Source organism: Haliotis rufescens, unplaced genomic scaffold (assembly GCF_023055435.1).
Source record: "Haliotis rufescens isolate VD_foot unplaced genomic scaffold, xgHalRufe1.0.p SCAF_1, whole genome shotgun sequence".
Taxonomy (NCBI): domain Eukaryota; kingdom Metazoa; phylum Mollusca; class Gastropoda; order Lepetellida; family Haliotidae; genus Haliotis; species Haliotis rufescens.
The window spans coordinates 16235438-16246022 of record NW_025963779.1 but is presented as its reverse complement, the minus strand read 5'-3'; positions in this window follow the sequence as shown (position 1 = coordinate 16246022).

Genomic DNA, 10585 nt, shown 5'->3' with positions numbered 1-10585 from the left:
AATCCCGGGCCATGACGTTGAAGGAAAGGAATGACCACAAGCCTCAGAATCTGATCTCTGTAGCCAACACCGGTGAGATTGCCCTGAACAACCACCAAAGGGGTTCGGTGCCGTGCTGTTATCCCACCTCAAAAACGATTCCTCTCCACAATACAGTTGCGTGCATAACGTTCTCCCAAACGCCGGTAGACACGTTGGCGCCCGTCACTGTGGGAAATGTTGAACCTCGATTCATCTGTAAAGACAACATTTCCCCACCATATTCGAGGTTGGCGAACATGATTTCGACACCATCTTAGACGGTTGACTCGATGACGGTGTGTCAGGATGGGACGTATGGCAGGGCTTCGTGGTCGAATCCCGTAATGACGTAAACGATTCCTGACAGTGTTGGGATGGATACGGCGCAGTCCAGGAATTGTCTGGGACGTCGTTACTGCCGTTTGGAACCTGTGTCGGAGATTTGTAACTCGAATCCATCTGTCCTGTCTTGGCGTCGTTACTCGGGGACGTCCTGAACGTGGGTGGTCGGCAACGTCATTTGTGTTCTGATAACGCCTCACCAATGCCGATATCGTGTTACGATGGCATTGGAAATGTGTTGCCACCTTTTGATGCCTCATTCCCGCTCGGATCATTCCAATGGCTTCATGACGCTGTGCAGCTGTCAATCTTGGCATGATTTGCTTGTGATATGCTTGTGTCTGCGCCTGAGAAGTTTTGAATTTTTGAATGACCACAGATCATGCTTTCCAAAGTGACAGCGAATTTTGAGTTGCACATGCTGTGTACAGCTGCACAGGATGCACGTGCAGTAACACATTGCACGTCCTTAGGTCCCCATCAATGACGTCATATCGCATGGCACGTGCATGAGAGTTTGAATGTCTCCAATAATTGCTGTGTTCAAACCTATATTTCATATGTGGACGGTGTGCCCTTATATCTATGGACAGTTTCTTTATGTGGCTAGTATATAAAGGTGGAGACCTCCCCCTGACTCAGTTGCTGACACAATGCTCTGTTGTTCATGGATCAGTCCAGTGAACAAGGATGTGATGAAGCATTGAAATTGACATTATTCAAACGTAAATAACTGTGGAAGACAAAATAATTATTTAAAGTAGAGGTGCTGTTTTCGCCCGACAAATAGTAGTCATTTTCGCCAAATGAGATGCCGTTTTTGCCCCAGAAATCGGTGTCGTTCGTAAAATCGACTTGTCCGACATTTCAGTATTTTTTCAGTTTCCACTAAGAAAGGTGGCAGTCGAGAGTCCATGGTATGGCAAAAACCTCTTTAGGAAAACGCTCTCAACAAAATGAGGAAGGTGCTCTCCATAAAGGCCAATTTGAGTGATAGGAACACGAGGTGAGGTCAGTGACAGTGCACAGAAATGGAAAAAAAGCATTTTGAGTTACTGTAACAAGACATCGGTAGATCGGAAAAGGAAATTAAGCAACACACTTCACGAGAAAACTGCGCGTTCCAATAACTATTCATCGGGTTACCCTATGCAATCTTTCAAACCACATCTGTTTGTAAATACTGAATCAAGTGTGCAGTCAAATGCCAAACCAGTCGTCTCTGAACGTGTCTTGGCCAGCGTATGTGATCACTGGGTCTCAGTAGCATGGGACCCGTGAAGACCCGGGGTAGAATAGGTCTTCAGCAACCCATGCTTGCCGTAAGAGGCGACTAACGGGTGGTCAGGCTAGCTGACTTGGTTGATGTAAGTCAACTTATCCCAATTGCGTGGATCGATGCTCATGTCAATCACTGGATTGTCTGGTCTAGATTCGATTATTTACAGACCGCCGTCATATCACTGGAATATTGCTGAGTGCGGCGACAAACAACAACAACAAACAAACAATCGGAGGAGGGACTGTTTCGCCTGCTAAGCTTTTTCCTGCGTTTAGCGTATCGCCTTTGGGGTTGAGAGAATTCTGGGATTCAATACTTTCAATACCTTTAATAATGATGACGAAAAGGTTGAATTCGAATAGTTGTTGAATGTCATTCGATTCCCAGATGATCACATATGCCTCCCACATCGGTTGGAGAGGAATTTGGGGAAGTCTCCAGGCCTCGGGCAACTGGAATTCAAGCATTTCCAGAGAGTCATCAAACTACAGAGAACTGTTGGAAATATTAATGGCACTCAAGGCATTCATCATGGATACTGCAAACAAATCAATAAATAAAATAAATTAAATAAAATTCAACTGCTCCTCTTTACTCTTTCATGGAATTCTCATCCTAAAAATATGTTTATATTGAGCGAAGTAGAAATACGTCCTGCATGTCACGTTTAACTACTCTAGATAAAGGTATATGTTTCAGACTATAAAGTCCGCGAACGACTGGATATCCTTGTTCATCATCTCGACTATCTTTTCCTCCGTATGGAAACCCAGTCCCTGATTTCAGGTTTTTAATATTTCAACGAATCTTCCACAAAGAACTTTCCAAAATAAACGATGCGCCTTTGCAATAGATCCAGGGAATGAGGGCGAGCAACCTGGAACCGAATAATTTCAAATCATATTGACATATTGATGCAGATGAGTATTTCTGGTATTAAGTTGTTGTTGCTTGTAATAGTCTGAACTTTATTGTGCTGGCACACTAGGAAACGTTTCCGCAGTTTAACATGAATACCCCAGTAAGACAGAGTAGAGCCGACCAGTCCTTGTGTTAGCCCCACAATGATGAGCACAAGTACCATCTTTTAACCCCGGACCTTTCACACTCCGGACAGACTCTCCGTCTACTAGACCGCGGAGGCGTTCCTCCTGGATTCGCCTCTGACGCAAACTTAAAGGTATCTTTATCAAAAAGCGCCCTGCAAAAGAAAGTATACACTTGAAAATTGGATTTGACAAAACAATTACAAACGTTTTCAAAACGTTACTTTAGCTGGGCTTTTAAAGCAGGCGCTTACACTGTAGACATTAGGACCCAAACATGATACCCAAATTAGGAAACCAATATCACCTTCGTAACCATTTCTTGTTTGTTTCATGTTTAGCCGCCATCAAACATGGGTGTATACTTTCTTTTTCCCCAACAGTTTGTATTCCAAGCAATAACAAATATTATTCCCTACATCCTTTTGTGTACACAATTTTCATGAGCGTAGTATTTCCCTTGCCCTCAAATGTACACATTGTTATCCGCCTTTAAAGTGTGTTGCCCATCTTAACAATAAGGAAAACCCTTACGTTGTTGTATTTGGATAGTAAATCATGAGGAAGTTTACAAGAGACCATGGGGAAATTATTTAAATTAATCTAAATTTAATCGTTCTGAGGAAGGATAAATTGATGAATATGATTTCACGAAAGAAAATAGATGTTATAGGCTCTCTGTGGTTTCAACAAAGGAATAAGGTCATAATCATTTCTTTTTAAAGCTACATTGCGTGGACATTAGAGGTAGAAACGATCCCCAGGAACCTATATGTTTTAAAAAGGACTACAAAAGATGGATGCCCCGATTGCATGGATTGCGAAAGCTCCCACGGGAGCATTAATCAAGCTGCCTTTAGGGACCAGAAGGTCTTAAACTTCACATCCCCACCTCATCCAAACGGGTACCAATTCACTACAGGGTTAATATAGGCTTATCAAGTAACCTGCCCAAGGAGACGCCATACGTTCTATAAACTTTGTTTCAGCGTCCGGCAGGACCAAAGCCATAAAACTTCTCGGGAGTCAAGCTGAGGGTCCTCTATGTCACTCATCTCTCTGCCGCCGCCACCGCTGCTGAACTTCACATTTTGCTATGCCCAGGACCGCATACACACATTTAATTGCAACTCTGATGAATAGATACATATGAAGAGACCGTACTTGTTGACATTACTGTTCATAATCGTAGAATCCATGTTGGTGGGTGTAGCTAAAGTAGTAAGAATCTACATGCAACATTTAATTTTCGAACCTTGATTCGACTGATATGACTCTACACCCCCTGGACACATCAAACCAAAATATATTTAAAGATGGTATTTGAAGCTTCCCTGCCAGGCGCTGGGCATGAATGGGATAAAACAAGGACTGGTCGGCAATGGGTCAGTGTAATGAGTCTGGTTGGGGTATCCATGTTAACCTGCGGGTTGGTATTTCAGCAGGCTAGCACAATTAAACTAACAGTCCGGAGTAGTACAAGCGGCCACACACACACCTGCATGCATGAGGGAAATATGCATGCTGCGGTGGTATGATCCATCAATCCAAACGAAAACGGCTTATGAAGAAATTTGAGATTCTCAGAAGATATACCGACGATGTTTTGAAAGTTGAGGTTGTCTTAACTGTAAATTAGACACACCGTATTTTACTTAAGTTTGTAACCGATTGCAATAGGTTGGCGCTTTAAGAGACAACTGTGCTTTAAGAACGGTGTAGACCAGCTCTGTTAGAACATTCCGTAAAAGGGTCACATGTAGTGACAAACGTTAAATATATTACTCAGGTTCAATAGCTCCTCCCCCAAGTAAACTGACCAATCCTCTCTCTTCTTCCCAGCCACGTTTCAGATGAAGAATGGTGCATTTGTCGTGCCCAAAGGACATGCCAATATCATTAGAAACTCGACAAGGATAATCTGTTTTTTTCAGTGTGGATTCTTCATTGGCAATAAGTTCAAGGCCATCCATGTGAAGGAGGTGAGTAAGTGTTGTTGGGCATCAGTGCTTTGGGGGTCCAGGATGATGACCTTCCTCTTTGCAAAATGCTTAAAAAAGGATTAAGTGACAAACAGAAAAGCAAAGGACGAAAAGAATATCCCTGAATATTCCTCTTTTAATAGAAATTGGTTCCGAAGTCACCACCTGCCCCTGCGAAAACATCTCAAGTTGAGCTGACCAGCAATTCATCAAAGACTTGACAAAAACAAGTAGTCACTCGGGGAGGTCAATGCATTCCAGTGACTTCTTCAGATTCCATTCATGAAGTACAGAATCATATAAAGCTTTTCTGTAGTCTATCCAGCACATTGAGATGTTACGGTGGTAAGTTTTAGCCTCTTCAAGGATCATGCTATTAACCAACAGTTGATGCTTGCACCCCCAACATCCCTTTCTAGCTCATTTCTGCTCCATGAAAATAATAGCATTGGAAGCGCAGTACGATGGCGCAAGATCTGTAAGAAATCCAGTAAATATGTTGAATTGTGTGTTCAGACAAGTAATAGTTTTGGGGATCCGTCAAATCACCTTTCTTTGGGAGATGTATTGTTCGACCTTTGCACAACCAGGGCGGAACACCCCCTTTATCCACAAGAGAATGAAAACAGTGAAGTATTGGTGTTTGAACACAAGGGAACAGTTTCCAATACCGGTTTCGTATACCATCACCGTATTAGATTTGGACATTATTATTATTTTTCAGTCAATCAGGTGTAATGAAACACACTAATGGTGACCTTATTTTGTTGTGTACAGTATCATTGTAATCCCCTACCCATGGTTCCTTGAGGTTACAGTTGCCAGATATAGACCGCAACTGTTTCCAACACCTTTTACTGGAATCCATGGTGGGTGTTTTCTCATTATTATCCCCCGCGACGATTTGGGAGGGGTATATAGGAATATGTGCCGTCCGTCCGTCCGTCCGTCCGTCCGTCCATCACATTTCGTTTCCTGAGCAGAACAAAAACACTATGAGAGATATCTTAACCAAACTTGGCACATAGATAGGTCTACTGGTGAACTGGTGCTTTTTGATAGTTTAGGATATTTAAAATATTATTTTTCGGGTTTCCAAGGCAACGACTTTGAGACTGAAAATGGCGGTAGTCCTCGTTTCCGGAGCGGATCTTGAAAACCGTACAATATTTCTTCACCAAACTTGGCACATAATGTCATCTCGCAGTTTTGAATACATTTCCTTTCTTGTTGGCAAGTTCTGCATTGCTTGTGTGTATGTTCCTCCAAAAGTGTCATAGACACGGTTGTCGCATACACTTGCTAACTTCAGGACCTCTCCAAGCAGCATGAATGTGAACATGTCCTAGTTACTGGGGATTTCAACTGTGATCTGAGTGAAAAACTGAAACTTGAAGATTTGTTTGATGTGCGGAAAATCACTCAACTAATTCACTCTCAAACTCACTGTCTTGTTGCTACACTGGACTTGTTGTTTACTGATCATGCCAGTGCTGTCGGATTCCAGACTCAAGTCTACTACTCAGATCATCAGATTGGTGCTGTTCTTGGTGACCCCTGCTCTCATTGATCTCTAAGTAAAGTAAGAACTCCCTTACTTTTCTGATTGTTGTTTAAGTCATAACACAACTCATTACAAATACGGGGGCACGGGTGGCCCAGTTGTCGCTGCGATTCGCTGTGCAGAGTTGCGTCTCTTTGGCACGCCTGAAACCTATTATTGTGGGTTCGAATCCTGGTTCGCCCCGATTATGTTTCTAGGTTTGTCAGCACCATATCCGTGCTCGTGGGTTTCACCGAAGTGGTAAACGTCTGAGACCTGCATCACTTCGGGCTTTCCTCCTACATTAAGCTGAAACGCCGTGATATAACTGGAATACTGTTAAAAGCAGCGTTAAACCAAACTCACTCACTCACTCACTCATCGACAGAAGAGGGGACGGAATCGTGAGAGAACTCAAAATCTTCGAGGCCGACATCAGGGATTTCATTTTGTATGTCCATGTTATGGTCATCAGTGGCAGCTACATCAGGTTATTTAGGGATAATAATGCGAACGTTCAATTACAATTTCGGGTATGCTACTGTTGGAACTGAGGCTGCATGCAAAGGTGCCTGACGAGTGTTGGCAGTTGGCTTACCCGCGGCCGGTTGACGGCGCATGTACAACTCTAGTCGCCGGAGCTGGCCACGAATTTTCTGCTCTGTAAGATATGCATACATTGGCATGTCTTTGTCCCAATGCTGCTTCAGTAATTTGCCATTTATTTGAACTTATCACAAAAAGCTAAATCACTTGTTACCTTTTCTTTCATAAGTATTTCATTTATACCAAACACAGAACCAACACAATCAACAGATACATGTACATGTGATCAAACGCCTTCATCAGTTTAACATGAGAACAGATCCTTCATTTGTTTTGCATGATCCCTTCACAAGAACATTTCTTAAGGTGAGGTGAGGTGAAATGGGGTTTAACGTCGCGTCCAAGATTATTGCACTTATATAGCGACGTGCATGTACGTTAGTGTTTGTATGGCTGCTTGTACTAGTCCGGACTGATGCCGAGTTATAGTGCTAGATACCATGCCGCATTTTAACATGAATACCCCACTCAGACACAGTATACTGACTCCGAGCCGACCCGTCCTTGTTTTAGCCCCTTAATGCCGAGCGCCAGACAGGGTAACAACAAATACCATCTTTTAACGTCTTTTGGTATGACGCCTCCGGGGATCGAACCCCGCACCTTCCGCTCTCCGGGCGAACGCTCTACCACTAGACCACGAGGTGGTCCATTTCTTAAGGAAACAATTTTAGCCGCACTTTGTTTTAAGTAGGAGAAGTTCTCAATCTCGCGATAAGTTGGGGCAGTTAAAGTACAACGCAGGAAACAACCTAGAACTGCAACAACTCCTCTTGCGCAACTAATTTATCGTGTGTACAGTAAATCAAAATTTAACGTCGCATCGGCATTATTTCAGCCATATAGCGACGAGAACAAGATGATGTTCATTCAAACTGATCGTAGTTTTAAAAAATGACATTAACTATTAACCATTAAAATGATTCTAAACAGGGCCGGCGAGTCTAAAGACATAGTGTATATTACAAATGACTCATGACTTTACCTGATCAACCTAGATGATGAGCTCTAAACCTTATAGGGAACATCGTGAATTAGCACAGCCATATTTTAAAATATACTGTGGATGGTCGTTTCCTGCAGTGTACGTTCATTGCCTATTTTATAGCACATACATGTAGATGCCAATATGGGAAAGAACGGTAATCTTTCTTTTTGGTAGAGATTTGAATTGATTTTCTTCATGCCATAAAGGTCATTTGATAATTATCTTCTTATTTAAACACAATCATTTATCGTCTTTAACTTGTGCGTTCGGACTACACATAGACCGTCGTCCGTGGGATCGAATCCAAGGTTCGCCCTGATTATTGTTCTTGGCTTGTCAGCGAGATCCTTGTACTCTTGGGTTTAACCAAAAGTGGTAAACGGTTAAAACCAGCATCACTGCATCACATGACTTACCACCCACAGCAAGCTGACACGCCATCATTCAGCTGAAACAATGTTCACATTGGTGTTAACTCACTTACTTATGTCAATATTTCCCTTAATTATAGTTATGTTGATGTGTTATATATTTATAGCGTACGTAATGTGTACATAACTATGGAATGCTGTAAGGGATCTAGAACTTTTGGCATTTTAAGCTTGATTCGAAAGATCGAGGTTGCGAGAATGTTCCTTACACTATCCTACACACAACTAGTTTCCTCTTAATGATTTATGACTGTGTATGAGATGGGCCAGGAAAGTGTCAACTGCAATCTAATCTACAATTTGGAAAGAGTCGTGTGAACTGTCACAAATTACCCAATAGTTAGATAGTCAGTTTTCCTTATATTTCATAACGATGCAGAACGTTGAATAGAGCAGGTCAAGATCTGGCGATGGGGCCCGTTCAGGTGAGTGAGTGAGTTTAACGTCACTTTGAACAATATTTCAGTTATATCACGGCCGATGTGTCAGCTTTAAGTGGGAAGAAACTGAAACAAGTCTAAGACGTTTCACACTTTGGCATAATTCGGAAAAAGCTAGAAACAAATCTGGGACCCGTTCAGAGGTATTGTACACTGGACAATATATAGCAAAAAGATTGATGGGAGTCACGCTATTTTTCACGCTATGCAAAATATGTTAATGAAAATGGATCTCATGCATTCTTGGTAAGATTTGATTTTATACGGCTCTTTTGAGTGAGTGAGTGAGTGAGTGAGTGAGTGAGACACCGCTTTTAGACATTCCAGGAGTATCATGGCTAGGGACACCAGATATTGGTATCACATTTTGTACCCATGAAGGGATTCGAACGCGGCCTGTAACATGATAAAATCTTTGTTCAGGTAGCGCTTCCAAACATATGCTCTAAATCTGGAAAGTTTGCCCATCAGGAAAGAACTGCAAAAACTTCGAGTGTCACATACTCACAATAGTTTCATGGTATAGTTAATACAAACTAAAAACGTAAGGGGTAATCTTTTGTTTTACTCACTTCGACACATTGTCAAACCATCCAAAAATTGGTCAAATAATTTTACATCCTGTTTCCTCAATTACACATTTCACGTTTATGTGTATGAATAATGTTTGCAAACAATTAAATTACGTACATGCTATTCCCAGAACCTTCTTGTGCTGCTCCTGCTACTGGTACACCCAGTCTTAGGGACTGCTATGGCATCATTCCAAACTGACAGTCGAGATGCAAGTTACGATGCAAGTCAAGGTGCAAGTCATGAGCCAAGTCAGGATGCAAGTCATGAGCCAAGTCAAGGTGCAAGTCATGAGCCAAGTCAAGGTGCAAGTCATGAGCCAAGTCAAGGTGCAAGTCATGGGGCAAGTCAAGGTGCAAGTCCGGAGGCAAATCAAGACTCAAGTCAAGATGCAAGTCATACTGCACGTAATGATGCGAGTCAAGATCCGTGTAAGCCGTGTCGCTGTTCTTTTTCTGAAGAAAAAATAATAGCTGATTGTTCATATCAGAAACTAGACAAGGTCCCATTACATCTGTTACCCAACATAACTGTGCTAAATCTTTCAGGAAACAACATCGATCATTTGGAAAATGGGTCTCTCAGTTATCCAAATCTTACCAGATTGGATGTATCTTCCAATGGTCTGAGAGTTATTGAACTTGATGCCTTTCAACAACTAAGAAACCTTGAGATTTTGTACCTTAAGTATAATTATTTATTTCCAGAGATCTATCGTGACGGCCTGTTAACAAATCAGGCAAAACTTAAAAAGCTCTTTATTACCAACAATTATAAATCTCGCCCTTACGATGCTAGTTTAGACCTAACATTAGAACGTCAACATCTAAAAGATGTATTCAAAGATAGATCAAATTCCAGTTATATGCTGAAAGACATTCACACTGGGAATATATTTGGATCTGATACTTATCCGGGTTGTGCATTCGAAGACTTAGTATCTTTACAAGAACTACACATTGATGGGCCGAAAGAACTATATTTTGGCAGGAAATGCAAGAGTCTTAAGCAGCTCTGGTCACTGTCACTTGGGGGAAAATTTAGGACATGTTACACGCGTTACTTGAGGAATGACACATTTGAGAATGTGCCTCACTTACAGAATCTGGATGTGTCTTACTGTCTGTTGGTTGACATTGAACTAGCATCTTTTGAAGTGTTAAAGAATCTTATTCACCTCCAAATGTCACATAACAGATACCTAGGAATTCGAAAAATGGGACAAGCTATGTATGGATTGCAGAACTCGTCTCTGAGAGTGCTAAACGTGAACAGAATATGCCGAATAATGGGGCTTAGTACTATGTTGTCAGCTAAAGATACTCAATATC